General features: G+C 40.4%; 1 protein-coding gene across 8 annotated transcripts in view; it reads right to left on the reverse strand.

Annotated features, from left to right (window-relative positions):
• The window catches only part of ELFN1 (extracellular leucine rich repeat and fibronectin type III domain containing 1), an 855,107-nt gene that overhangs the window by 355,768 nt on the left and 471,393 nt on the right, over positions 1 to 27,946 (reverse strand). For 6 of the 8 annotated variants that reach the window (XM_073636736.1, XM_073636727.1, XM_073636731.1 and 3 more), the window contains one exon: positions 11,469 to 11,631. The exons of the other annotated variants lie outside the window; for them this stretch is intronic. The gene's annotated coding sequence lies outside the window, so the exon portion shown is untranslated. The remainder of the gene's footprint in view (positions 1 to 11,468; positions 11,632 to 27,946) is intronic. 8 annotated transcript variants of the gene reach the window in all.

The following is a 27,946-nucleotide window of genomic DNA, read 5'->3' on the forward strand; positions in this document are numbered from 1 at the left end:
GCCCCCAGATCCCGGCCTCTCCCCCATGTGAATTAGTATGGGGTACATTGTACCCCTACCCATTCACCAAAAAAAAAAGTAGTGTAGTGTGAAAAAATACACTAGACAGTTTTTGACAAGTCTTTTATTAAAAATATCTTCTTCTTCCCCGCTTCTTCCTCTGGTCTTCCTCCATCTTCTCCCACACCTTCCTCCTCCGGGCTACTCCTTCTCCTGCTTTTTCTTCCACTCTTCTTCTTTCTCCTGTCTTCTTTGTCCGGTGTTATCGTTTCTCTGCCGCCGACAACCCTCCTCCGATGCTGAGTCCCGCTCCCACCGACGTCCCTCTGTTGGTGCCAATGTCAAGCATGGCTTAGATAATGATGGGGCGTGGCCATCGTATGATGTCATCCGGAGACCCCGCCCCCGATGATGGGTCAGTGATGTCACAATGGGGCGGGATCTCCGGATGGCACCATGACCCCATCGTTATCTAGGACATGCTTGACATAGGCGCGGACAGATCAGTGGGATGCAGCATTGGAAGAGGGTCGTCGGTGGGAGCGGGACTCAGCATCGGAGGAGGGTCGGCGGTGGCAGAGGAAGGAGAATACCGGACAAAGAAGACAGGAGAAAGAAGAAGAGCAGAAGAAGAAGCGGGAGAAGGAGATGCCCTGTGGATGAAGATGCCGGAGAAGATTAAGGAAGAAATCTTAAAAATTTTGGATTTCACTGCAATTTCTTTTTTTGGTGACAATGATCACCAGTACAAATAGAGGGTTGAATCTCCCCAGCTGGGAAACCTGACAGAGGGTCTAACATTTCTCCACTCTCCACGCCGAAACTAAAAAAAAGCATTAACCTTAGATACACTTTAACCTTTTTTTAGTCTTTGTTGCAATTCAGTGCAGCGAAACTACTGCAGTCTGTTTGCAGCAGCTTCCTGACTACATGTATTCCCTCCATTGATTACTGTATGGCATTTCCCAGGGCAGGTTTCCTGTGATAGTAGCAGTGGACCATGACTGTATATGATGTGTTGCAAAGGTTCCAAGTCACCCATGTGACATGGTGGCAATGCAGAAGCTGGGGGACAGGGAAAGCACATAATCACAGGAAGTGCCTGAACTCGATCTCTAAATCAATTTCTGTACAACCAGCCTGTTGGGTTTTTCTCGCTTGACAAGTGCCCCCAGCTGTCAGAATACAACAGCTCCATGGAAGGGATTTGAATCACATTGTTTTTTTTTTTGTTCCTATGGCCTGCCCAACACAGCCCCTGCACAGTACTTCAATCAAATACATTCCCAGAGCAGCATTGTTGCATGTAGTAACATCCCTCTCAACTTTTTGAGATGTAAATGAGGGACACCTATTAGCAAAAGTATGTAGGTATAGGACACACCCACTGCCACGCCCCTTAAAGGATAATTAAACAGAAATAAATCATTAGTTAAACCCTACAAGTGTTTTTTTTACCACTACTATTCCTTTATATTGGCTTCTGAACCTTACAAATGCAGCAATTTAGAAATTTGGCGTAAAGGTTTAGCTCTGGGAAACACTTTTTGAAAAACAAATAGTGTATTTTATAAACAACTATATAGATCAGACCAAAATAAGGGACAAATGAGAAGGAAAGAGGGACCGAGGGACTTTGTTCTAAATCGGGGACAGTTGGGAGCTATGTAGTACTGTTTAGGGGGGCATGTTGGACCACTAGAGATCCAGACTGCTGTGCTCTGTGTAAGAGCAGCGGTCAGGCTCTCCAGTGTGCTGCCAACACTGACTGTTTCAATTATGGACACAAAAAAGCCAGATTCAGCCTAACAAGTATTAAAACAAGACTTCTTTAATATATAAGGGGCTCACACTTCACATTTTAACCAAGGGGGTTCTCTGTTTGTGGGGCCCTCTACAAATCTTGCTGCAGGACCTAAACCCTCTATACTGAAGTAACACAACTGGTAACCTTCCCTAATTAGAGTGCAATGGAAACACAAAGGAAGAAGAGCATGACAAGCTACAAATATCACATCCCTGCGCTTATTTAAATGTTTATCAGTTGCCCAGCAACAGCCAAATTTGACCATTATTATAATATCTACAAAAGGTTAGATAAAAGCAAACCTTTTAGCATTGAAAAAAACTAATTTTTCCCATTAGAAACACTAAAGTACTTTCCTTTTGATGGCAAATTGCTACTTTCTGAAGTTTCATGGCTTAAAATCTTTGTTTGTAATAGTCATGTTCTATTTTGGGAAATACGCGTTAAATAATATCCTTATTATGTAATTATCTTACAATACACTATGTAAAGTTAAGAAAGGTAGTGTATATCCAGTTCTTAGGGCTCATTCTTATGCATATCGCACTTGTCAGATAAATAAAGTTATTTCAAAATATCCTTAAGAAAACAGCAACATATTGTATATTAAAAACATGTCATAATCTTCTGGTTCATAGATCGTGTCAGTCATCTTAAGCTTGAGTGTAACCTTAAAGTAAACCTGTATTTGAAAAAAAAACACAAAAAAAAAAACCCATTGTACAGCAGGCACGCTCCGAGGGTCTGAAATTCACAACTCTGCTCCTTTTGTCTTTAGGCCACATTCACACATGCAGCAAGGGGGTGGCAAAAACCTACAGTTGAGCCATGGTTTTACCATCTCCCCCTCCTTCTACCCACCTAATGCCTACCATACAGCCTGAGGCGAGACGTTTTTTGTGGCATTTGAAGCTGACAAGTGACATTGCCTGTTAAACTTGCCTATTCAAATCAATGGGTCTGCCGCACACTTGGCTCGTGGTTGCAGCACAATAACCCTATTGAAAATTACTGCTTTGCAACAAATAAAAGCAAATAAAAAAGGATTGTCTTTTGAATGCATAATGGTGGCTGCTTAGGCGCACTGTAAAAAGCTATCAGCCGCAAATCACTTTTTAGAGAATCAACAAATGTGAAACCAAGATTAACTTGATCCCTGCTGAAGCCTCTGTTAAGATCCTGGACAAGCAGTACTCATACTAACACCAAGTACTTGCACAATACTGGGGACACCACTTGCCATCCATGTAGTAAAGCTGGTGGCTAGTAACTTGCTGCTCAGACACCAGCATACCTCACAACTTTTTGAGATAGGAACGAGGGACACCCATTAGCAAAAGTATGTAGGCATAGGACACACCTCCTGCCACACCCCTTAAAACAGAATTATGCCAAAAAAAAATATTAGTTAAATCCAGAAGTGCTTTTTTTTACCACTACTATTCCTTTGTACTGACTTTTTAAATATGCAAATGTGCCAATGTACAAATTGGATGAAAGGTTTAGCAATGGGAACCACTTTTTGAAAGATAAATAGTGCATTTTATATACAACTATATAGATCAGAATGAGGAGGAAAGAGGGACAGAAAAACTTTGTTCCAAATCGGGGACAGTCCCTCGAAATCGAGGACAGTCCCTCGAAATCAGGGACAGTTGGGAGCTATGGACACCAGTACTGTACTTTGGAAGGGCAGAGATCATCTTTGATACATAATATGACGTAGTGAGACACACTTATAGGGGAAATACAAGAGGGTTATTAACCCCTTACTGCACTAATGATCTAGGATGGGTGGATGAATGAAAGGCCAGTCTTCTCCATTCATAGATCATTTTTCATACATAGAAGCTCTAGTATGGCTTCTACAAATGGAGGAAGGAGAGGAAAGGGCGGGCATAATGGGCATTCTTGTTGATAGGTTCCTCAGCTATATTAACTCCTGCAGCACCAAAAGATTACGGCAGTAGGGGTTGGGGGGGGGGGGGATTCGGAGGAAGAAGATTTCACCTAAAGCAGGAGCCAGTAGCACAAGGGACACATTACAATGATGATAAGCAATGTCCCCTGTGCTGATTTTTTTTATTTATTTTGGACTAAACTGAGGCTTTAAGTACTAGGGGGCAGTTGGCTGTATGTGCATGTCAAGTCTTCATTGCTAATTTTGATTAGATTGTACCTTCAAAGAGATCTGATTATTATGATTTCAAGCCAGAAAAAAATGTAGAAAACAGCTTCTTCCTGCTGGATTATTACAGTGCAACTGCTTCATCTTTCCCCATAAATATCTTCTAATTAAATGCATTTGTCATTTCTGCAACAATTAGATTTAAGTTACAGCCATCGCATTATTTCAAATGACACACAAATCTTCTCTTTAACCATGCAGGAAATACAAGTGTTCAAAGAAATGTGATGTAAAGATGAGTACTAGAGAAGAATATCTAGTCTAATTGATTCAAGGAGTATAACGGTATCATAGATGCTAAACGATTGTCATCTGTTGTGGACAGAAATGGTTGTTTGGAAATTGAGAATCGTTTTTTTTATTTCAGGCAGACCAATTTTGGGGAAAGAATCAATGGGTTAGGATGCATTTCTCATTCAATTGTCAGTGTTTTTTTCTTAAAGAGGACCTTTACTGTACAATGGAGCATCTGCACAGTGCCTGCACATTCCATAATCATGTCTACTACTCCTACGTGGATGACATTATTTATGCCGTTGTTGTTTCCTTTAAAATTGTTGCGGTCAAATGTTCTGACTATCATTCTATGTCTATGGGGTTCTAAAAGTGCCTGAAAGAACAAATGTCTGAGTTCCCCTGTTATAGTCAGCTCATTGATGAGTTAATCAGCTTAGACCACCAGAACTGAAGAAAATTCCCATCAAGCTCTAGATGACCCATTGATGTTCAGAAGACGTGGAGAAAACACAACGGTAACATCTTTTTGTCTTGAATCCCCATTGGACCTACTTTGATATACTTTGCTGCCCAGTTGTTGAACAAAAGTGGATCATGGTGGTTATCAGCTTCCTAAGGACGTTTTAAGGTGTTTTTAGGGAACATGAGTCTAATTGCTAGATTTTCTACAATACCCACAAAACTTCCCCAGTCTGTTTTCATCTTTATAAATTAGGCCTGACAAAGGGAAGTTGATGTGCTCCAAAGCTGAATACTTTATGTCACTGGCCAGGAAAGGAAATCTTGTGATGGCAATTATCTGATGAACTATCTTGCATGACAGTAAAGGTAGCATGCCATTACTTGTTACAGTATACATGTACCCTAGTACGGAGTTATCATTACCAACTTAAAACTGTCCCATGGCTCCCAAGCAGAAATTGCTTCAAGAAACGAATAGAAAGAAGAACCCGCTCCAGGTGTCTACTTCATAATGATCTCTCCCCTCTCCAGGCGTGGGTGCGGCTCAATATGCAACCATATGCAAAAATTGAACAAAAAGGTCCGGATGGCCGCACTCCAATGAAAACGATTTCTTTATTGTTATGATAAATCCATGCAGCAAGGATAAAATCACACCAATATAGCAGGTGCTTATTCATAGCTAAGTTTTAAAATAATGACAAAGACATATATATGCAAGCAGGCAAAACCGTAAATTGGTATAATTAGGCACCGTGTACACCCACTACAGGTGACACAATGCTCTCAGTTGATATTTGGCGGTAATGCATGCTTAACATAATTAAACCACCTTAAACAGGTGGAAAACATCCCATTCAAGAAAGTCTTCTAAGAACAAAAAATTGTTTAAAAAAAAAAAAAAACTTTTATAAACATATGTGTGCATATATGTATATGTACTTTGATAAAAATGCCTGCAGTGTTTCCCGGCAAAGGCACCCGTGCATGCCTAGCATTAGAATTTAGCATTAGCATTTTTATAATTGCATGCCCACCAAACTTTCAGCTGCAAATACCATGTTCAAGATCACCCATCAAACACACATATTGCATATAGAATGTTTCTAAATATAAATATATATATATATATATATATATATATATATATATATATCTTTGACAGTTTCTTCCTGACATGATCACTTCTATCCACTTCCTTGTATGTATTCATTCTTTCTAGAGTTTGTTGCAATATGTGTGTTTGATAGATGATCTGCAGGAGGTATATTTCATATATGTACCTAATTGATTGAATCATAACCATGAACATGTTGTTTGCGGCTGAAAGTTTGGTCTGCATGCAATTATCTAGCCTTGTTGTCATGGGGTTAATAGCAGTGTTTTCATGCTGTGCTGTGTGATGGGAATGCTGTTTGCCTGCAGGTCTTTCTAACAAAATTTGGGTTTACCTACCTGTGCATGTGCAAGAGCAACATTTATATATTTTTCTTCTTATACATTTATACGTTTATTTGAGAATCCTAATGCTAGGCATGCATGGGTGCCTCTGCCGGGAAACTCTGCAGGCATTTTTATCAAAGTACATATACATATATGCACACATATGTTTATGAAAGTTTTTTTTTTAAACAATTTTTTGTTCTTAGAAGACTTTCTTGAGTGGGATGTTTTCCACCTGTTTAAGGTGGTTTAATTATGTTAAGCATGCATTACCGCCAAATTTTTGGTCTTTATTTACATATCTTTCATGGGTTTGGCTTGTTTATCTTTATTTTTGTCTGAAGAGTTAACCTTGTGATCATGTGAGAGAGAATTCCAGCTGACTCACCTTTATATCAACTGAGAGCATTGTGTCACCTGTAGTCGGCGTACACAATGCCTAATTACACCAAAATTGCATGCTTGCATATATATGTCTTTGTCATTCATTTAAAACTTAGCTATGAATAAGCACCTGCTATAACAGTGTGAAACGCGTTAGTGGTTTTATCCTTGCTGCATGGATTTATTATAACAATAAAGAAATCATTTTCATTGGAGTGCAGCCATCCGGACTTTTTTGTTCAATTTTTAAAGAAACTAATAGAGGTCACCTCTATATGAAACTGGATTTAATAAAGCACTTTGCATTGGAATAAATCTGTGCACTTTGCTATCTGGAGACCTGATTTGGTGAACTGTACTTGATATCACGAGTAAAAACACAGAATATAATAGAGGCCTCAAACAGCAGATTTAGTTCTGTAGAACCACCAGTCAGGTTCAGTGAGGTTTCTAAGACCCTTTCACAGAAGTGTAACTATATACAGTGAAACATTGCAGAATTATAATTATTATTGGCAGCCTACCCTTCCTTATCAACAGAAAATCCAACAAAACAGCTAACATTGATCCTGTTAAGACTAAATAATTTGCATAAATAAACTGCTATGACTTTAGTTCTCTAGAACAAGGGAACCTGTTGGCCTTGATCATCACTATTCTATTATATACCCATTAAAGGGGGATCAAAAAGAAGGGAAACCTTTGCTATGAGAAACATGGAGCCCACCATTGTTGACTTCCCACTCTGCAAATGCTAGTTGCCCGTCATGCTGACCCGCTTGCTTTAATACTTTGAGACTCAAGCCTAGAACCAGTATGCAGCTCAAGCTCAGAACCAGTATGCAGCTCAAGCTCAGAACCAGTATGCAGCTCAAGCCCAGAACCAGTATGCAGCTCAAGCTCAGAACCAGTATGCAGCTCAAGCTCAGAACCAGTATGCAGGCAAGATCATATAGAATTCCTTGTAGAATACCTGACCGGTACACTTGTTCTAGGTTGGCGACTTGGAAAAAATAAGAATCAGCACTGTAACCAGGCCACTTGCACATTAAGAAGGAGGGCAACAGTGGGCATCTCCATATTTGTTTTATATTTGCTTCTATCTGCCTATACATATTGGGGGTTATTTACGAAAGGCAAATCCACTTTGCACTGCAAGTGCACTTGGAAGTGCAGACGCTCTAAATCTAAGGGGAAGATCTGAAATGAGTGGAAGCTCTGCTGATTTTAGCATCCAATCACGTGCAAGCTAAAATGCTGTTTTTTATTTTCCTTGCATGTCCCCCTCGGATCTACAGCGACTTTACTTCCAAGCGCACTTTCAGTGAAGTGGATTTTCCTATAACCCCCATTGTCGACTAATGACATGTGAGTACTGTAGTTGCACACTAATATAGATTTACCTTAGATCTCTCCTACTGACAGATCACAGATGATGTATCATCATATTAAAGATTTATTCATGTCTAATGGTTATCACCCTGCCACATTAAAAGCAATAACATGAAAAGAGTAATGAGCTGGAAAAAATATATCAGTGCCTTTTCACGGAAGCCATACCTGTTTGATTTTATAAAGATCTACAATGAGCAACCACTCCAGCATACGCACAAATAGCAAGTACCATGCAAGTAATTGATTACTGAAGGAAGCAATAAGAAAAAAAAGGCAAAAAGCTTGAAGATCAAAAGACTTTCTACAGTCATGCAACAAAAATCCACTAAAAATTGTGTCAAATAGCAAAATCTGTTATTTTTTGATGTTTAAATTCACAACCAGCAACTAGTTTAACTCTCTGTAGTATATTCCAGGTACAATGTATCGTAGTTTTGAGATTCCAAGGCTTAAGCAGTGTACACAGTCAGACTTTTCGACCGGACTTGTCCGACGGACGCCGACTGACCAAATCCGGTGGACAATCCGATCGTGTGTGGGCTTCACCGGACCTTCAGAGGACTTTTCCAGTCGCATATCTGACGGACTTTAGATTTGGAACTTGCTTCAAATCTTTACGTCGTAACTCCACCGGACCCAGAAATCCGTTCGTCTGTATGCAGATGGACAAAAACCGATGCTAGGGCAGCTATTGGCTACTGGCTATCAACTTCCTTATTTTAGTCCGGTGTACCTCATCACGTACGAATCCTTTGGACTTTGGTGTGACAGTGTGTAGGCAAGTCCGTTCGTTAAAAAGTCTGTCGGAAGTCCGCTGGGAAGTCTGTCGGACCAGCCTGGTCGAAAAGTCCGACCATGTGTACGCGGCGTTAAGCGTAGAGTAAGGGTCTCTAACTGGTCAAAATCTAAATAAACAATGTTAAGCTTGTTTTCACACTTAAACACATATACAGGCTTTTTTTTTTTTTCAACAAAAGTGTTTAAAATTACAAACAGCAACTAGTTTAACTATCTGTGGTATACTCCATGTAGCTTGTATTGTGGTTTTTAAATTCCAAGGCTTATGCTGAGAGTAATGCCGCGTACACACGATCGGAAATTCGGCCAGTAAAAGACCGATGAGAGCTTTTGGTCAGAAAATGCGACCGTGTGTATGCTCCATCGGACTTTTGCTGGCGGAATTCCCGCCAGCGAAAGATTGAGGGCAGGTTCTCAATTTTTCAGTGGGAAAAAGCTCCTATCTGAAAATGCGATCGTCTGTCGCAAAATTCCTACGCATGCTCGGAAACAATTCGACGCGTGCTCAGAAGCATTGAACTTCATTTTCTCGGCTCGTCGTAGTGTTGTACGTCACTGCGTTCTTGACAGTCGAAAGTTCAGAGAACTTTTGTGTGACCGTGTGTATGCAAGGCAAGCTTGAGCGGAATTCCGTCGGAAAAACCATCCAAGTTTTTTCCAACAGAAAATCCACTCGTGTGTACGGGGCATTAGGGTCTCTCCTTGGTGTAAGCTAAGACTTGTGGGGGGCCTTATCCCTGGCCTGGCCATTGAGTGTATTTTATCTTTGCCCTCTTAATGTCAAGTTCTAAATATGGATAATAATTTATATTCACAAATTCTTTTACTCTACTTTTCAAAAAATCTATCTGTTGAGACGCCAATAACTCTGATGGTCAAAAAATAATATTAAGCCTGCATTCACACATAGTATATGCTTATACAGGCTTGTTTTGTTTTTTTTTTTGGTTTTTTTTTAGTGTTTTGCAAGCTTACGTGCGCATGTATGAAGAAGGAGGAGGAAAGAACAGGGGAACTATTTTTCAGGCATGAAAATTATGCAAAAACGCACGAAAATTCTTTTTTTAATTTTCGCGTGTTTTTGCATGATTACATTTTTTGTGTGTTTTTGCACTTGTATTGAAGTATTTGGGGCCAAAAACATATTACAAAGCTCAAAGAAACTCATGTATTTCAAACCTCGGGCGCTGAGGATCGAGGGGCTGAGCGAAGAGATGTGAATAGACTGTATTGAAAAAAAATAGGATTCCTATTGCTGAGCATTGTCATGTGTAGGCTTAGGAGCAGAAATATGAGCAAAATCTCTCGGGTGTAAATTAGGGCTAAGTTATTGCTGTTCCATGACTGAAGTAGCACAGTAGTACAGACAACAAGCCAGCTTTTAGAAATCACTGATAAACAAGAATAGTAAAAAAAAACAGAAGACAAACACGGTGCCCTTGTATTAGAAAGAAGAAAACTTTAACCTTTTCTCATTTACATTGTTCCCATTCACTATTCCTGGAAATGTCTCTGTGCCAGCGTACTTATTTCACTGCACCCTGTTCTGTACATGGTAATCTCCAATAAGGAGGGCATAGTAATAACATACAGGGTGAAATGTCCCATAGCAACCACAAACCAAGAAACTTCCCAGCTAATCTGACGTTAGTGAATGGAAAACTGGAAAGTTGTTCTGTGTACAAGAGGAAAAGGCAACATAGTAAAGATGGCTATACATTATACATTTGTTTTTGTTCAATTTCCTTTAGATTTACCTTCAACTATGTGGTGCAAGGGACTGCCTGATTGCATACAAATTGAAAGTGTTTAGATTTGACCTCATATGACATGGTTTTGGGAAACCTAAAGGAAAATTGTACAAGAAAAATTGTATAATGTGTAGCCAGCTTTAGCCAATCAGGCTTTACGGAAGTGCAGGGCGCACTGGTTTATAAAATGATAGCACAAGGCTGATTTAATCAGTGCATTGCTGCCCCTTCACTATCTAATTACAGATTAGGGCAGAGCTTGACCAAGCTATAACGGCAGAAGAGAAAGGAGAGGTCAGGGCTTAATTTAAATCTAGGGGATTTATTTTATAAAAAAAAAATAAAAATAATGGTGTGCGAATGTCTAGCATTTACACAGCCATTGCAAATAATTCCTCTAATGTGTCCTAAATGTTTATTCCCTATAATCATCAGCTCCATCTAGTGGCCATAATACAGTATTTTTCTGATTGAGATATCTCAGCAAAATACTGCATTATGGCCACTAGATGGAGCTGACATAAGAAGGCACGTTACAGAGATTATTTATGATGGCTGTACTAATGTTGAGATATTGGCACAGTGATTTTTTTTTTTTTTTTTTTACTAATAGCTACCTAGACCCTTTAATGTCTGAATCAGAAAACTGGGCAAACTAAATGAAAAAATATAGGCAGGTAAGACACACAAATACACACACACACACACACAGATATACAGTATATATATATATATATATATATATATATGTATATATATATATATTATATATACAGTATATATATATATATATATATATATATATATATATATATATATATGTATGTGTGTGTGAGATAAGCTTTTACCTTATATTTCTCTCTTATATTTTAGGTTTTAGTACATTTATACTGGAGGTGTTCAAGCTTATAGCAACTTGTCTACTTATCTACAGAGCCAATAATATTGCCTAATTGCAGTCAGCAGCAATAAGCGGAAAATCAAAACAAGTCAAGATGTTTACCTCGTTTATGTTGCTCTGTTAGTGGATATTATAAACTTGTACTTGAGTTTTTAATTATGTTTCCTTGTGGCAGTTATAAAAGTCTTCATTTAAGGGCCTGTTGTTGTGAGAAGTCTACAGCCTGAGAGCCTTCTCAGATCAAATTCCAAATCCAGAATGCAAACTACAAAATAAAACAAGAAAGATATAATCACGTCATGGAATTAGGATATCAAACTGTGCTCTAGACTTAGGGACATCATAATCGCTATTCCCTGCTGAGGACCACTAAGAGGAAAAGCACAGGGCAGTGGGGATTAAACAGTGGTATAAAGGGCAACTAGAGAAAATCAGCATTCATAATATAAGACATCAAAACAGCTAATCAGACACCGGGCAGATGGAACTGTCAAAGCTAGAAACATCAGATGACTGGGACCGCAGGTGGACTGGCAAGACAGGAGGGAGATATCAAAGGGTATAAAGTGATAAGAGATTAATATTAGAAGGGAGTCACTTCAAAATACTAAATTATACATCTGTGAAGTTGGTTTTGATCCAGGACAGGTGTCAGAGATAAAGGACTTGTGCTAGTAGCATGTTTGAGGGCATTTCTGAAGAACCTCTGAGGTGTAGCTCAGACTTTATCAGAAGATGGAGAGGTAGCTTAATCAGATGCTACTTGCCAGAAAACAATGTTTCTTAGGCCACTGGCTGCCAACACAACTGGGTCTGAGTAAGATATTCATAAATTAAGACGAATACCACAGTAATCAGGAACATACTGTGGCTTACTGGGTTGTAAAGACCTATTCTGCCATTCAGGCAACTCTGGTCTTTGCGACAAGGATTGGTATGATGTATTTGTGAGCTCTTTTAATCAAACATTATAATAAGGATTACATCATTTATTATATTTGTCAAAAGGTTGTGTGACAGCTCCATTGTGCACTGTGCATTAATAAGGAGTAACCCTTCCCTCTTTTGAAATTATAACAGCCCACACTCTATCAGAACTTGAACTGTGCCGTAGGGAATGTGTGCCCATTCAAGAAAAAGGTACGGATCCTCTGGCCCAGGGGAGAAGGAGGGTAAATCGGTGCCTTTGTTTCCCATGTAATTGGGACACCAGGGATCTCTTTGGTGGGCCGTGAGCCTTGACCCATAACAATCCTCTCACCTTTTTCTAACCCCTAGAATGAACCAAATCCAGCGTTCTATGGCATCGACTATGGCATTGATGGACAGAATTGCTTTAGCTCTCTTTTGTTTATCTTATGTCATATCATCCCTGGCAGCTTATGGGACTTATTGGATCAACCGCCCATTGGCTACTGATCTGATACCATCTTAAGTGAGTTGTGTACTGTATATGACATTCTTTGTTTTTCTGTTCTTGATCCTGTTTCCGCTTCTTTTATATTCATATGTATGCCGAAGCTGTACACTCCAGCCTTTTTGGCTTACTGTATGTTCTTTGTACTTTTTCCTTGTCCTAAAAAAATGTACTGATGTTGAAAGAAAAGACCTGGCTTGCAATTAGTGGTCCAATTCATTCCAAAGGTTTCCGATAAGATCGAGGTCAAGGCTCAGTGCAGGTCACTTGAGTTCCTCCCAGACCAAACTCATCAGAGTATGTCTTTATGAAGTTAGCATGAGCACAGGGTCACAGTCATGCTGCAGCAGAAAACAGCCTTCACTAAACTGTTGCTACTAGGTTGAAAGCACTTGATTGTCTCAGATGTCTTTGCATACTGTAATATTACCAAGACCCCTCAATGGAAATACCTGAACTCAGGGAACAGGGGGTGTCTATTTTTGGCCATACAGGTAGGTTTGACAATCCTGCACAGAAGCTTATTTAGGGAGGCAATAAAGGGAGCACTGACGGCGTGCAGAGTACAGCAATCCACATCAGTCAGTAACTAGTCAATCATATTTAAAGTGGCTGTAAATCTCAGACATGTCTGCTGCTGCATTCCTCTGCTATCAGCATGAATTACTTCTGACAAGTTTTCCTGACACCAAGAGAAAAAATAGTGACAGAGAAGGGACCTCTATCTGATTAACTGCCTCAGCTCTGTTCCTGTGTGTTGTGTGGAGAGGTGGGGGGGGTGTCTCTTCCCTCCAATCAGCTGTCAGAGCTCTCCTCACTAAGCTCTGCAGAGTGTAACTTTAGCTCTCTGCCCCCTTTTTTCTGGACTCTCAGACAAACTTTAAAATTCAGCACTTTGAACAGATGTAGAAAAGTAAGGGCTGCAAATGGACAGGTACAACTTATGTAGGAGGATTTGTTTTTTGTTTCTCACCTGAGGCCAGTCACTTCACTGGATATATATAAAGGGTTTACAACCACTTTAAGACTACTGTTGTCATATCAGATAAAAGATTTCTGATTGGTTGTTGAGGGTTGGTGCACTTCCTTACTGAATAAACGGATGATATTTTCTGTTGTTTTTGACTGAATGCTATTGGGCTTATTCAATAAGGCAGTACACTATAACAACCAATCAAATATCATATTTTACACGAGTTGATTAAAGTAATGCAATTTGATTGGCTATTAGCGGTTACGGTACAATGTACATCACAACATCCTCATTAACTGCCTTAATAAACACATATAATAAAGTTTAATGAAAACCAAAAAGATTTACAGGTACAGTATGGGCAGATAAACTATTTTTAATATTTGATACACAGAAACCTGATTTTTTTTTTGATGCCAAAGGGTTTGAAATGAAAGATGGGACTAATGAGGTAATTGAAAAGAAATTCTAAGTTTAAGTTTAAGTCTAAGTTAACTTTTTGCTCAAAAAGTTTCACAGTCTGCACTAAATAAACAAATAGTACAGCAAATGAGGATGCCAATATTTGCCACAATAGCAGTGTGCAGTAGTGCACCAAAAGGATGATTATGCAAGACAGTTACACATTCTATAATATGCACCAAATCATTTATATGCCCTGCAACATAATGTTTTATTTGACATAAAAAAAGATGTCATGTGCGACAAGTCACATTTTTCAACAACCCCTGATCTTAGTTTATCCAGCCCATAGTGTAGGCAATAAGCATTCCTTCATATGGCAATAGTTTGGCTTATTACTCTAATCTTCCATTGTTTGATGGCTTGGTGTGCATTCCCTATGGCTCTTGTGTCAGACAGGATTTATCGCTTCTCAACTCTAAGTATATTAAACGCTAAATAATAATTACTGTCATTACTAGAACATATTCACAAAACACTAACAAAACCATAAAGGTAATTTTCTAAATGATCTTAAATATGGCTGTAGAATGTGCTGACTTTTCTATAGAAGACGTATTACAATAACAGCACTCAGCTCCATTATTAGAGGTGTTTAAAAGTTCTGTAAATGTACATTTTAGCATGGAAGGGGGTTGACATGTATTTACAGACTTTCAACGAAATAAAGCTGAATTTAAAAAGTAAGCCTACATTTCAGCAGACACGCTAAGCCCCGCTGCTTATTAATTTAGAATGTACAATAATGTAGTGGCAGAGAGCTTTGTGATTAGAAGTAGAACTGTATATTGCAGGCCTGAGCTGAACACAGCGAGATTTTAGGGGGCAGCAGACAGCTTTTTCTTTTTTTGATGAAGAATATGTTACCCCAACTTTTTATATTCCTGATATGTGCCTGTTCTACCATGTACTTGTATGCAAAAGTATCCCGTTCTCTTTGTATTGCTTCCTTTGGGTGAAATACCTGGTGTTCTCTGCCAGCCTCCTGCTTTCCTAATAAGAATGTACCGCACTAGGGATGAGAGCACAGCTAGGTCAGTTTTCTGGCTGTGCTGGGAACTTAGGCTGCTCTCCTCCAATGATCAGACTTGTGCTGACACCCCCCTGCACAGCCATTCACTGGGAAAACCAATGTGCTGTTGTTTCTCCTTCCTTAGCTGCCCAAGCCTCCAAGCCCCTGTTGCAGCTGAGAACAGAGGGTATGTGGTCATTTAAAAAAAAAAAAAAAGGAAAAAGGGAACTACTGTATAATGTATTTTTTTTTAATATGTGTACACAGATGTTTTGCCTTTCATTTCTATCCTAAACTTAATGGATTGTTTTTACAAAGTGCAGGTTTACATATACTTTAATTTAATATTGACAGCAGCACCTGTAAAAGCCTGAATACCCTGCTTAGACAATATAATTAAGAAAGACAGGTGCGTTACTCCTCTAAATCAACCATATAAATAAAAATAAAAAAATGGCATTCAACATGATATAGACATTACTCAAAAAAGTGCAAAAATATATAAAGTGCAAATATATAAATCACAAAAGAGTTATATATATTCTATATATATTAATATATATAACAAAGTCCCAAACAATGCAAACAAACATATATGTAACAAAATGTCCAATAAAAAAGTGCAGAAAGTATGTAACTCAAAAAAAAAAAAAAAATTAATAAACTTATATGTAACATAGCCCCACAAATAATGTACAACCTGTCTTCCTTATTATATATATATATATATATATATATATATATATATATATATATATATATATATATATATATATATATATATATATATATATATATCATAGGTGTGCGCAGCCTATTGCATTAGGGTGTGCACCTCAAACACGTGTGTGTGTGTGTATATATATATATATATATATATATATATATATATATATATATATATATATATATATATTCATAGCAGTAGAGCAATGGACGGTGTCAGTAGTGTACGGTATTTTTATCATTATAACTTTTTTACTATTTTATTATATTTTTATGATAGTTTATTATCATTTTTTTTTTTTTACAATTTTTTTAGGAGCCTCATTGGGGGCTTTGCTAAAATAACAGGGGTCTAAACAGACCCCTGATGTCTAACTTTTTAAACAGAGAAAGGGACTGAACACAAAGATTCCCCAGTCCTTTTCTCTGCAGCCAAGCAAGCAGTAGGGGGAATCTGCGTAGCACAGCATGATTAGGGTGTGCCCAGGCACACCTGGCACACCCTGTGCGCACGCCTGTGATATATATATAACGCCAGCTGGCGTTTCAGCTTCTCACATTGCCATTTTTTTATTCGTTTGTGATCACTTTTTATCCTGTAAAGGTTTTTATTCATTAAACCCCTTCGTTTTTTACCTACACCATGTGGAGTCCTTTTCTTCTCTTCCTCCATGACTTCATCTTCAACTAGTTCCTCCTGACCTTTCCGTTCCGGAACTGAAGAGTGTGCGTGATAGTGGTTCAACTTCCATCCAGGACAACCACCCCCCATCGGTGATCGTGACCTACGGGATAACATCCGGGTGGATATCACGGGAGGTTACCTCCTCATGCCTAAACAGACGTACTGCTATTCGGCAGATACGTCCTACGGATCTGGTAAGAGTACCTAACCTCTTTCATTTTTGATGATGTCTGTGGCGTGTTACCTGTGGTGGCCTTACATCTAAGTACCATCTCACCGTCCAGTGTTCAAGCTCCTTCCCCTTTGAGAAGACTTCCACTGTTCCTACCTTTATGGACTTTGGTCCCAGAGCATACCACATTTCACTATAGACTATAGACATTTTTGTTCATACCTCACTTGTTCATTTCTACTGTGTTAATTTAAAATAATTATTTTTTTAGGATTTTTTCCCAATTCTTCACAGATATACACATGTTTTACTTATGTTCCTAGTTCATACTTGGGACTTTAGCGCTGCACTTTATTATATATATATTGGTTTTACTTGGTTTGTTTGTGTGTCAGCTGCTGTTCACTTAATCTGTATTGATACTCTTTTATTTAATATTTTTTTCACCTGTTTTGAGGGTCAGCGCAGCACTTCCTTTATCACAACCATATATAAAGAATCGCTGATATGGAAGAACTGATCCACCTAGCGAGAGACACCCCTAATAAGTATAGAACAACATGGTCATGCTGGCAACATTTTAAAACATTGGACAATTATCAAAGACACATGCTCTAAATTTGCAGATCCATTTACAGAAGCAGAAGGAGAAGGAGTGGGACAACCTCCGCCCCTTACTTACCCTCACATACCCACTCGCAATAACCAATCGGCTCAGATACACATTTTCCCGCAGATTCTATCTGTTTCCTATCTGTCCTGTCCCTTCCCCTACTCCCCCTGACGATATTCACCATACTATACACTATACGAACTCTTAACTACACACCCTGGACATATGTGCACGCCTAAACTAAAGTATGACGCCACCTTCTCCTCAACCTAATCACACTACCAATGACACCCACACTTAAACTACCACATGTGGAATTTGGTAGAACACATTGACCCTGAAGGAAACTACATGGAAACCCCAAACGTCTAGTTAAAGCTTGTTACTAAGACTGAATGGTGGACCCAACCTCTAATGACGACTGGACACTACACCTCAAATCTCTACAGAATCAGATTGCCCATCCCTAACACGAAATCACCTAAATCAACACGTCCGACCCACCATTACTGATACAATGAGGGAAAGGTGGTGGAAAGTGCAAACAATACCAATCGTTTATTGTTAGGTAATGTGCAAAGACAGTAGGGTGTAGACCCCCCCCCGACACAGTCTGATCCCGCATGGGGTGTCGGGCAAGGGAGGAACAACACCCTCCAATGTATGTCTATTATTTCATAATGTTAGCACTGTTCTTTCCTGTTCTTTTATGATCAATATACAAATATGTCTTCAAATATGTCGTTTGCCTTTCACGTTACATAATGTATGATAGATATCCTTGTATCTCCCCCCCCCCCTTTCTTTCTGTATGTCATTGTACACTTTGTGAACATCTTAATGAAATACTAAATACTTTGGAAATATATATATAATCAATTATGTGATACCATGCTAATTTATTGCTTTCTTCGTTGCAATTGTGAGGGTTTCCTCTTTTATTCTTTTTCTGATACGTCACTTTCAAAGGGAAATGAGGGGAAATCTCCCTTATAGGGTCACAAATTCCAATTTAATCCTGACAGGGATTCTAAACCTCTACAGTTCAAATTTTTTTTTTTTTTGTTGTCACCTGCGTCTCTGTTGGCTAAATGTTGATTCCTAAATGTAAATGCTGTCTTTGTCCCCTTAGAAGAGATTTCTCTTCTTCTGTTCTGATACCTGGAGTAGCATTCCTTCTTGGTGACCCAGACAACAATAAAATCGTGAGGTTCCAAGCCAGTGGTTCTCAACCTTTCTAGTTCTGTGACCCCTTGATAAAATTTCCCAAGTTGTGGGAACCCCTAACAGTAAAATTATTTTCGTAGCGTGGGTTGTCAGCACTCAACGCAAGACAAGTAATTTGCGCCCCTAACCCACGGACATTTAGTGCTCCCTGAGTCCCTTCAACTCTTACAATATCTAAACCCCTTATGGTACTTTTTAGGAAGTACCACTCTTTCTCTTTGTTCCCCTTTTTTTCCCTTTTATCCCTCTCTACCCTAATTTTGTTTTCTTTTTCCCCATCCCTATCTCTAGCCATCTTTCTTGTTCTCCCTCTTATTCTTTCTCTCTTTTTCTTTGCTCCTCCCCATCTTTTCCTCTCCTTTCCATGTATTCTCTATTTTTATTCCTTCTCTTACTCCTTGGTGGGGGGGAATGAGATGAGTAGCAGTGCTGGTGGGGAGTTGGGATGAGTGGCAGTTCTGGGGGGAGTTCTGATCAGCCAACTTAGGTGCTCTTGATCATGGTCATCTGCTGATCTGAGAGCTGTAGTGAGGACTTTTAATGGCAACTAATCACAGGTAGTGTTTTTCACTGTGTCTCCGAATTCACTGTGTCTCCGACTTTGTGGTGTCTTGTAGCAGTGACACCTACATCAAAATGAGGAGATATGGTCTCCTCCAGCCCCTCCCACTTCACATACCTCACCAGTCAGCTCACCTCTAGTCTCTGCCCCCCAGCCATGCAGTAAATTGAGCTCCAGGAACAGCCCAGCTGGATGGCCACGGGCTCCAGGAAAAGCCCTGCTGGGCAGCCGCAAAAAGGCTGGGAGAGGTGGAGGTGGGTTTCAGGAACAGCCCGGGATTCAGTGACCCCTGGCAAATGATCATTCAATCCCCAAGGGGGTCCCGACCCCCAGGTTAAGAACCACTGTTCTAAGCTTTTTCACTTTGCTTTTTGCTTTGCTTTTTCACTTTGCTCTTTTTTTTTTTGCTGTCTGTGTTACCCTCACGTCCTGTTCTGTCTTTCCATATCACATAAAATATAGATGCCAACTCTCCTGGATTTGCCTGGACAGTCCCACTCTGTCCTGATGATGCAGTGTCCTGGGCTTCATCCTGAGATCACAGCATTACCCCTTTTTTGATTTACAGAGCATGTGCAGTAACTCAAAAAAATGATATTAAATGAGGGGCCAAGAGAGGGTGGTTACTGCAAAATTAGAGGCAGGACTGCCCTAAAGGTGGACAGAATCTGGTCAGGATTGTCTAGAAGGTGGGTGTGTTAGATCTGGTTCATTGGTATGGGGTGAGAGTGTCCAGGGGACGCAGATACACAAATAATTAAATAAGACAGTTTATCTAAATTTATGATGAATTCAAAACCTCTGGTGTAAACTAAAAAAAAAAAAATGGGGAGAAATAAAGCCTAGACCCCAGCATTGCAAGGCCACAGTGCTAAATACTGAGGTATGAATTAGATGCATGAAACAGGGAATGTGCTTGATGGCAATGGAAAACAACTACTCCTTCCAAAACAGTTTGGAATGCCTGGGAGGATGGGAAGGATCGTGATCATGTGACCATTCACACAGTAGTCACATGATCAGAAGCCCTAAAAATACTGGATGAACCCTCTGCACACTGCTATACCCTTTATAGCAAACTTTCAATTTTTTATGATCAGAAGCCCACCCCGCTGGCTATGATCTTTAGCCTGGACTGAGAGCTGTCTTCAACAGCTCGGTCTTTATGTTGAGAGTGCACAGTGAGTGTTTCAGAACATAAACATCGACTACCTAGGGAAACATATGTGTGGCATGTGGATGTCAAAGTCCACCCTCTTGCTGCTGCACATATGTGTTGGGCGCTTGCAAAGGGTTAAAGTGACTCTGGCTTAAAAACAAGAAATCTATTCAAGTACTGTATGTATACTTAAGTTATAGAAGTCCCTTTTATTGCTCTCAGGCACCTCCAAATCTCACAATTTTTTAATTTTTTTTTTGATGCTGTGATCTGTCTTCCTGTAAGCGGGTGGCTACATTCATTCTCTGTGGTCCCATTGTATGTAGGAATGTAGCCACCCTCTCATGCTCTCTCCCAAGATGGCCTAGGGACTATGGGGCGTGTAGTGTGTATAGAACAGTGCACATGACTGTAACCAATGTGCACTGCTTATTCTAAACAATCTGAAGTGAGGGGAAGAACAGGAGGGGTTCTGGAGTTTACAGAGACAGAAACATACAATAGGAAACAATTTAACCAAAAATAGATTACAGGGTGATTAGGTAGTGGATGTGTATGGATTATTTATGGTGAATAAGGATATTGATTAGTGTCACTTTAATTATAAGGCTCAGGGAGGCTCAGGACTGAGTTATAACTAGTAGATATGTGTAGAATGTAAAAATTTGTTTTGAATAGATTAGGTATGTTACTAATTTTGTTTTGTTGATTCATTCAGGAATTTGTTTAATTTAGTTTCATTTCATTAAATTTCATCTCGTTCATTAACTTTCTAACAAATTCCAAATTTTCGGAACAATTCAAAATCGGATCGGTCGGAAAATGATCGACTGATTCAAATTCTGTGTGAAGAATAGCTGGTTGTTAAGGAGCGGCAGGCAAGCTTGCTGCTGCATCCTTAACGACCAATGGCTCATCAGCTGTCAGTGGACTTCCCTACTGAGATCTGAAATTCAAACAAAAGAATGCCTGCAAAAGAAAATTCTGGAAAAAAAAAACAGCATGAGGTCCCCTCCAATCTATTCCAGGCCCATTCGGTTAGAAAACGAACATACAAAACAAAGTTAAACAAATTGCAATGAAATTCGCGATTTCATTCAGAGGTTCGGATACATCCGAATCTCCAAATAACCAAAAATTTGTTGAATTTATATTCGGGCTGAAACTAATTGCACATGTCTAATAAATAGGAAGGTTCTGAGGTACCAGGAGGAAGTTTCATCTGAGCAACAACAGGTGATTTATAAAAACTGGAGCTCTTAAAGGTGAAAATGCACATAGCTACTTTTCAGATTATGCGCTTTTATTGTACCAGCGCAGATATCCACTAAAATGTGGTTGGTTGCTATGAAAAATAACTCTATTTACACTTTACTCCATTTTCCATAAGTCAGCTCCAGTGTTTATTATATTGGTCTCAGGTTCGTTTTACGTGTCCTGGTTGCAGAGGGAAGTCTCTACCGTAGATCATTTCATGACACCATGAAAGCAGCACAAATCAGTGAATGTACTAAGGGAGAATAGAGTTATAATTTTCCTCTATGCTATCATCTAAATCTCATTACGTTTTTCCACCCTGGGTAAATTAGAATGATTTGTCATGAGAGGGTACAGGGACTGCAGAAAATACTAGTTTCCTGACCACTGGCTTCAGTTCTTGACCACTGGCTTCAGGCCTTTTTGAAAGCACTAACACAGAACATGCACCATATGTACGGTTAAACAATATTGTTTGCTCCCACTGCTCCCAAGCTTCTCTAAGTCTCCTTTCCTCAGTATAGGCATGCCAGGTGTTGGTTCCTGGAGCCCATTCCAGGTCTGTATGAGAAACCAAATAACAAACTGTGGGCTGCAAACCAATGACATCATTTCATCTGACCAACTGTATTGCTGGGGACACCATGTCCTGCTTGTTTCCACCTAAGAACCATCCTTCTGGGCTTAAGCCTAGTACACATTAGTAGTTTTCTTTAGTTCTACCCAGCAGTGCTGAACAAAAAAACACTGAGAGCTGCGGAGGAGCGGCTGTACTAACCATCCGACAAGAGTACAGCGATTTCCCCTGCTGTTCTAGTCTGTTCTGACAGGGGGACGGCTCCCCATCAGAACACTCTGGCCATTGACTGAGAACTCTGATCGAGAGCCGATCGGCAGACCTTTTTCGGGCTTCTGTCGGAGCGACTGCAATATGCACAGGCCGAATGTCGGCCGGTTTCTATGCAGCCTGTATGTGCTAGGCTTTAGTCAAGGGGAACTTCTAAAGCATTAGATGACTAAGACATTAAATATGCATTGTATGTAGATCAAAAAAGTCAAAGAGTCAAAAGGTCTTGGCTATATAGTTTTTCCAGATTATTAATAGAATGTATAAAACAGGCCGTATGAAAGGCAACTAGGGAATGTTAGCTAAGGCAGCCTGCAAGTTTCACTCTTTTCTACTACAGCATATCTTATTATTATTATTAATATACAGGATTTATATAGCACCAACAGTTTGTGCAGTGCTTTACAACATGAGGGCAGACAGTACAGTTACAATACAATTCAATACAGGAGGAATCAGAGGGCCCTGCTCGTTAGAGCTTACAATCTAGGAGGGAGGGTCAAGTGATACAAATGGTAATAACTGTGGGGGAGAAAGTAAAAGAACAGCTGTTAGGTGGGGGCAGAATAAGCTTCTCTGAAGAGGAGGGTTTTCAGGGATCATCTAAAAGCAAACAGAGTAGGAGATAATCGGACAGATTGGGGTAAGGAGTTCCATAGGATGGGAGAGGCTCTAGAAAAATCCTGGAGGTGAGCAAAGGAGGAGGAGGTAACGAGGGAACTAGAGAGCAGGTGGTCCTGGGCAGAACGAAAAGAACAATTAGGTTGATATTTTGAGACTAAGTTAGATATGTGAGTGACAGCCAGTGGAGGGATTGGACAGAGACGAGTAGCAGACACTAAGCAGTTGATATGTTGGATGAGTCTGGTAGCAGCATTCATTACAGACTAAAGTGGGATAGCCTATGTAAAGGTAATCCAATGAGAAGGGAGTTGCAGTAATCAAGGCGAGAAATGACCAGGGAGTAAACTAGGAGCTTTCTGGTGTCATTGGTTAGAAAGGGGCGTATTTTGGAGATATCTAAACCCAAAAACAAAATGTTATATTCTGTACCGCCTGTGTACCAGTTCTTAGATAATGTGGCTGCATTCATTTTTTTCCCCCATTTTTTTTTTTTTTCAAATGGTAATCCTTTAAATTACATGCTTGCTGTCCCTGGGTGACTGCACTCACTACTTCAGTGTTTCTATGGAGGGGGCCATGATTGTCACACAGGCTGGTCTTGAAACATGTCTGCTTTAGCTCATCTCCATTACTTTAAAGCAGCGTTCCAAAGGTATACTTCCATGCCAGCCTCGCCGCAGCGAGGTACGTCATTTTCTCTTCTGCCTCGAGCCCTCCTCCTTCCCCCCGCTGCCTTCTGGGACCTGTGTGTGTCACAGTAGACGACGGGGCCATTCAGAAAGCGCGCTCGACTCCTGCATGCTCAGTTAGAAACCGGCAGTGGAGCCTTCAGTCTTCCCTTAGTTGCAATGGAGGCGCCTGCACCCAAGCCGATGGAAGAATCAGCCTCGGAGGGCCGACATCGTGAGCTCCCTGAACAGGTAAGTGTCCTTATTAAAAGTCAGCAGCCACAGTATTTGTAGCTGCTGACTTTAAACAAAAAAAACTTTTTGAGGCTGGAATTCCGCTTTAAGGCTGATAGGAATAGTAGTTTACGCCAAAAAATTATAACATTGTTTGCTGTCTGTCCAGCTCTCAGGAAGAAACAAAATCATTGCATTTCTGGCAAGATCAACAGGTATTTTCTGTTCTTGTTGAACTTATTCTTAGTCTGAAAAAGAAAACGAATGCAGCCACCACAGCTGAAGACTAGTAAGCTGCAATATATTAAAACATTTCTTGGACTTAGATATGCTTCAACATGTGCAGAAAAGATTATATCATTCATGTGAAAATGGCATATACTGTATATCAGTGGCGGCCCGTTCATTAGGGGTGCATGGGTGCCGCTCCCCCATCCATGCATCCGACCCCCTGATCTACATACAGGGCGCTGGAGCATAAATTCCAATCGGGGGGTTTGAACCAAGTGATTAGAGCCAGAGGTTCTAATAGCTTCAAAAAAGCACTGCGATCTGAGCCACCCAGTTGTGCGAGAATAGAGAATGAATATTCGCTATTCTCACACTGATTCTCCTCTCAGCCAATCAGGAAGCGAGTCCTGAGACCCCATTGGCCTAGAGGGAGGAGACGCAGGGCCGGACACTGGCCAGCTCCATGTCCCATATTTCAGACTCCAACTCAGACTCTCCGCTATCCCTGGCCGGCTCGGAGGGGTGAAGATCACTCAGGGGCTCCAAGAAGGACCTGGAAGGTGGGACCATGGATGAGAGGTTCCCTGCCTATATCTGGGAGGCCATGCCTCAGGTGCTGAAGGGGTACGACTGGTCCCTGGTGCCCATGCCAGTCCGGGGCTCCGGCTCCCTCAAAGCCAAGCCCCATGTCAAGAGATGAGGGGGAGCCCAACCCACCAACCGCCACTGCTTCCAGCACTCCCTGGTTTGGACAGGGGAGATCGGAGTGTCATCCCATAATAAGGTATGGTGGCCTTCTGCCTTCCCATCCCTCCCCCCGTGGGGGTTGGGGTGGCGTTGGCTTGCCGTCCCCCCCAAAGTATTGAGCACCAGCCGCCACTGCTGTATATCCATATTTACTGGTTAAGAAGTGTTGGACCATTCAAGGGTTTATATCTGCCAGAGGGCGCCCTAATGTGGATCGATATGTGTTGACCCCTCAGCAAGCTACAGAAGTTAACTTGTTGAAGGGACATGTTGGAAAACTTTCCATTGATCAATGGCTGCAGCCACTGATCAGTGTATTCTGACTGTAGCAGGTACCACTGTCAGAATACAATGTCCCAGCGGAGGGATTTCTCCATCCACCATGTGCACCACATAAGACACTCACTAGAAGTCTGCATTTGCAAACTTTCTGTTGGTAAGATGGACAACACCTACAGTATTTTGGTAAGAAGTAAGGACTTCAAATGATATTAAACCCAAAGGCAAATGTTTAATATATTGCAGCTTACCAAATCTTAGATGTGATGGCTGCATGCGTTTTCTTTTTAAGGTTTTCTTTCTTCTAATTTGACTTGGTGATCCAGCCAGTAAGTCTGTTGTTTTTCAAAAGGACAAGCTCTTTTGCAAAATGTATCAGTTACAGAGATGAGGCAAATTATACAACACTGGAAAGGGCACTTACAATGATTAGTTTTATTTATTTATGTAAAACCTTTATTTCAAAAGAAATGCATTAGTGTATCTGAATCTGCTAGTACATCAAACACCCCCTCTCCCCCAGACTGTCAATGCTGCTGTCCAAGTGTACCTACCCCCTGTACTCCTTCATCCAGAGTGGGGGGCACTTTAATACAGATGTGTTAATGGCCAGATCATTAGATGAAAGCAGAGGGGAAAAAGCCTAAAACAAGAAAACAAATGCAGCTACCACATCTAATGACTGGTAAGCTGCAATATATTACCCTTTTAGTTTTGGGTTTATTATCGCTTTCACAAAACTCTTAGTTTTATATTATTGACTCTTTCCTAAGCAGCTGGCAGAATATAAAAAAACAGGTAATGGCTTAGATGCAAAGCTTCTAGTTTTACATATATATATATATATATATATATATATATATATATATATATATTTTTTTTTTTTTTCCTTTGAAAGGGCAATTTCAGCCAAATGGGAACATAATCCACCTATACTTGCTGGGCTGTGTGGCGCAGCAGTAGAAGGGTGACTCCACTTTTCAAAGCCTGAAATTTGGCTGTTCTTGTGCCACTGCGCCAACCCCTGCCTGTAACGTTCACCTTGAACTCTTTTTCCAGTTAGCTGTTGGGTAGCTGATCAATAAACCACAAATTTCTTAGAATGAAGGCCTCTTGAGCCCCCTAGGGAATGAGAGCCTTGACTGATGGGGGCATGGCCAGATGCCGGACAAAGGGGTGGATGGTGATGATTGGTGGCAACACGGGGGATGGGCCTGAGCTCAGGGAACGTATGCCCCAGGGAATTCTGGGTTTTTCAGAAGAATTGGATGGAAGAGCTGTCCACCCTCCCATCCCTTTTTTCCTCAGTTATGGTATGTCACAGCTTGCTGCGGTTTCTTGACCTTGCCAGCATTTAAAGTTGCTATAATGGGCTATGTCCTTGGTGAAAAAATTGGAACTAGGCTGTCTGTCCGGCACTTATGGTAAGGACAGGCCCCACTTCCCCCTTTTGGTATTTAGTGCTCACAGTACGACTGTGACTGGAACTGGTTAAATATGTTCACATGTTACGTGTTGGAATTTAATAAAGCTGTGGCCTTGCCCTTTCCAACCTAATGGTTGTAAGTGTTTTATGTAATGGGGTAAAAGGGCAAGGGTGGTGGGGGATTTGATCCCATGGTGTTACATTCATTTGTACCTAGGCCCATTGCGCCTCAGCAGTCAAGTAAAAATTATTTAATAACCTCTGAAGGAATAAAAGGGTGAACTAAATGGTGCTTTCCTACATTTACTTGCAGGTCTTATTTAACTGCATCTAATCATGGGGTAATGAAAAGTGCAATTAATAGAATAGGTGCAAAGCTAAACAGGTTTAGGATGGTAAAAACATGCATACACTACAAAATAAGGAAAAAAAGATTGATGATGGTAAAGAATAGATAAGCACTGCACAGTTTGATTATAAAAACTGTACAAACGTGGACTTTTCAGGGCAATGTCTCTGTGGTTCAAACATGGTACAATGTGGCTGCATAGCATAGTCTCTTTAGGACTCTATAATAACAGAGAGTCTAGCTGAGAATTACTATTTCAGTAAAAGTTCAGAAAACAGGCAGTTGTGATTATCCTTATAACCAGCATTCCAGAAAAAAGATTTATATGATCTGAAGAGAAGAAACCTAGCACCCTGGTGGTTCAGGGGTTGAGACCCTTCCTCTTCGGAGGTTTGATCATTCTGTACCATTGTGCACTTTTTCCCGTGAGCAATGATTTCAAGGTTCACTTTTTTTGTTCATAGTGTTTTAACCAGCACTGCACCACAGAGTTCCGTAACAACAAAAAAGGATCACTTACAGAAAGGTCCAGGCTATCTCTAGTAACAGAGGTTAATATGTAGGCAGGTGCAGTCTATTTTCTCCACTGCAGGTGGCACTTTTTTGCAGTGCCACTACAGTTGGAGAGGAAGTCAGGAAGAACACTGTTTCTCTATGGTTTCCTGGGTCACTGGGGAGCATCCAATTGGATGCTACTGACCCATGTGACTCTGGCAGACACCTTGGGTCAGGCAAAAAGCCCAGGCTCTCAGGTTTGGTGTGCATTTGTGAGTTGGTGGAGTAGGGATAGGTACCCCGTCTGGTAGGGACATTACTAGGGTCAGGGAAAGGTTCCTGACAAAGAGGGAAACCGTAGGGCTCACAACTTCTCTGGGCATCTGCCTGTTGTGCACAAGACAGCCAGACTACA

Source organism: Aquarana catesbeiana, linkage group LG06 (genome assembly GCF_042186555.1).
Source record: "Aquarana catesbeiana isolate 2022-GZ linkage group LG06, ASM4218655v1, whole genome shotgun sequence".
Lineage (NCBI taxonomy): Eukaryota > Metazoa > Chordata > Amphibia > Anura > Ranidae > Aquarana > Aquarana catesbeiana.